The 3,131-nt window shown below is 37.7% G+C and overlaps 1 non-coding gene across 1 annotated transcript; it reads left to right on the forward strand.

Moving 5' to 3' along the window:
* The first annotated feature begins 1,078 nt into the window (after positions 1-1,078).
* Positions 1,079-1,152, forward strand: TRNAK-UUU (transfer RNA lysine (anticodon UUU)). Its single transcript has one exon. It is a non-coding gene; the product is annotated as a tRNA-Lys (tRNA).
* Positions 1,153-3,131: the final 1,979 nt, after the last annotated feature.

Raw genomic sequence — 3,131 nt, forward strand, 5'->3', positions numbered from 1 at the left:
GCCTTTTTTAGCTTCTGAAGGCTGCCTGCATTCCTTTTCTTGATTCCTTCCTCGAATAACTTTGCTCTCGTTTCCATCATCACACTTCCTTCTCTTCTGTCGTCAAATGTCTCTCTGCCCCCCTCCTATAAGGACAGTTGTGATTATGTTTAGGTCCCACCTAGAAAAGTCAGGATAATCTCTCCATCACAAGAATCTTAATCACATCTGTAAAGTTTCTTCTGCCATAGAAAGAAATATTCACAGGCTCCAGGGATTAGGACCTAGATATCTTTGGGGGCCATTGTTCAGCCTACCACAACATTTACAAAATATGTGCTTTTCTTTTTAAAGACACATCCTTATTCCTATTTTGTGCCAATACTTTCCTGTCCAAAATGTAAGCTACCAGGCTTATCCCATCCCTATAACTTTGGATCTGGGATTTTACAGAAAGGGTACTCTGGCATATATTGCTCTTTCTTTAATGATCCTTGTTTATATGGTGCTGAGTACTTCAACTTTACAGGCACAAAAGGCTCTGGGACAGCGGATGCATTAAAAAGAACCCTTAATTCTTTCAAATGTCATATCCTAATTTTTCGCCAAAAGAAGTATTACCTGTTTTCTGCTAAACGCTTTACTTGTTCTGCTTCTGGTTGATTGTTGGCTCACACATCCTATTTAGTGGTGTCATGACTTTATTTGCTGAGGCATGGTCTACAGCTGTACTATAGTTGGAGCCTGGTTAAAGGACTGGGACCGGTTCTGGGCTTTTTGTTCCTCAGGACCTAAAATGTGTTCCCTTGTTCCACATTCTTGGATCTTGCTTAACAACTTGGCCCCAATTTTCCCAAGGAAGGACTCCTAATGCATTTCTCTCCTGCCAGTTTTAGTTCTTATGGTTCTTCTATTGGATGAGGGTTCCTTTCTGAGGCCTCAGTCATAAAGACAGGAGAGTAGTAGATGGATCTCTGTGAACCTTTCTATCAACTGACCAATGATTTCACTCAGATTACATGAGAAGACTCTTTATTAGAGCAGGATTCTATTTCCGAAGAAGAAAGATGGCATAGAGTAAGAATATGAACTATGGGAATTCCCTGGTGGTCCAGTGGTTAGGACTCTGCACTTTTACTGCTGAGGACCCGGGTTCAATCCCTGGTGGGGAAACTAAGATCCCACAAGCTGAGTGGTGTGTCAAAAAAAAAAAAAAAGGTCTATGCAATAATTGGAGGTGAACAGTGGCAAATGCCAAATAATATCTCAGTTTTGCGGAGCTGTACTGTCTCTTTCATTTGAACATGGAGAGAATAGATGTCGTAGAAATACAAAGTAAATTATGCATGGTCTGTATATAGATGAAAAAAGGCCCTGAAAAACTAGAATTAATAACCAATTCCCTGCACTTAATTCTTGTTTTCTTACTATGTTGCCATTCGAAATGGGCTAATGTAACCTACTAATCTTAGGTAGAATCGCTGATTTTCTAGGATAGTGAAGTAATTAGATAGTTGTTTTTATCATAGTTTTTATTTTTGCCCCTACCTGAAATAGAGTAAATGAAGGTCTCATTTATGTCAACAAAACACTTTATGAAGCTGAGTAAATGGCAATGTCAATAAACACTTGAAGATTTGCTTCCAATTCATTGTAAATAATTGAGGTGACAAAAATCTCATATCAACAGTTCCTTCCTGAACTAAAGCTTTGGATTAAGTAAAATGTACTAGCACACGATTTTCTTGCATCCCTATCTCGCCAGTTTTATCCTGTAGTAGCAAAGTGACATCCAGACAACACAAAGATTGGCAGCATTTGGAAAAGGAAAGGCCTCTAGTGTTTGGTTATACAGTTGGATACTCGCCAGCATCTAACATCAGACTACTTTTTACAAAATCGCCAGTCTATCAGGCAAGTTATCCAAAGCTACAGACACAGAGGGGTCACTTAGGTGTGAGCCTTCCCTGTTGAAGCAATTTTTAAAGGGCCAACAAGGAAAGGCTTCAGTGTGGAATCATGCAGAGGATTTCCTTTGTTCTATGAAATAATCAGATATGCAGGAATGATCCTTTATTTACGCAGGGAGTTTCTAACGGTAGATTCTGATTTTGCTGTTAGGGCTTCGATTTCTCATTTATCCTAAGAGAATTTGAAATTCAAAAAGAAAGGAGAAGAACTGTGAAAAAGCAGAATGTCTTGAATATGCTATTGATGTAAAGATTAACCTTTAGAACAGGGCATCTGCTATGGCACGGCTCTATGCAGAAAGTCTGTTTACAAAAGAAGGCATTAATCAAGACATATGAATCCATTTATAATGTCTTTGCACTGTTGCTGACTTCAGAGTGAGCTAGTGAGTGAGACAGCTGAAGCCTGACAGCTAATTTAAACCCAAGGTCTTCACTGTCCAGAGATTTATCAGAGAGTTAAGCAGCCAGTATCCTTTATGACTTGTACCTTCTCCGTTTTCAGAGGTAGTAAATGAAAAAGACTGAAAAGGGAGGTGCCATCTATTGCAGCTGTATAAAAACATAAACACCGTGCCCTGGGCTTTCATTATAACACCTTCTTCTTAGCTAATTACTGTCAGCATTAAATTACAGAGTCAGGAGGCCCCACTCAATACCAATTCATTCATTTCAGGACACAGTTTGGCAGAAAACCTGTAGTGAAAGGCCAAACCTTTATCCACTAAGCCTTTTATTTGTGATTAAACAAAAGTCTTGACAAGTAGTATAATTTGCATCAAGCAGGGCTACACCAAGGGCCGATTAATAGTTTTTTTTAAAAAATAAAAATTAGCTCTAGCTTGTAGTCCACTTGACAGGATTTATCATTTTGCATATCAAAAGACACAAAGGTGGTCAATTATTTTTTTCCCAGTTCAAGCATTGTACCTTTCATCCAATGAGTAACATGACTTTTAAAAAATAACCGTAACCTTTTACACCCATCAGATCTAAGTTGTTGTCTTTTAATACTGTACTGGAGAGGTTAGATTTTTGGTGGTATTGGTTTTTATAATATGTTGATTGGAGAGATTTACTATCCTAACCCTTTTATTTTTTATTTATTTCTTTTTTGAATTTTATTTTTTATACATCAGGTTATTATTAGTTATCTATTTTATCCATATTAGTGTAAATATT

The sequence above is a fragment of the Eschrichtius robustus genome, chromosome 15 (assembly GCF_028021215.1).
Source record: "Eschrichtius robustus isolate mEscRob2 chromosome 15, mEscRob2.pri, whole genome shotgun sequence".
In the NCBI taxonomy this organism is placed as follows: Eukaryota; Metazoa; Chordata; class Mammalia; order Artiodactyla; family Eschrichtiidae; genus Eschrichtius; species Eschrichtius robustus.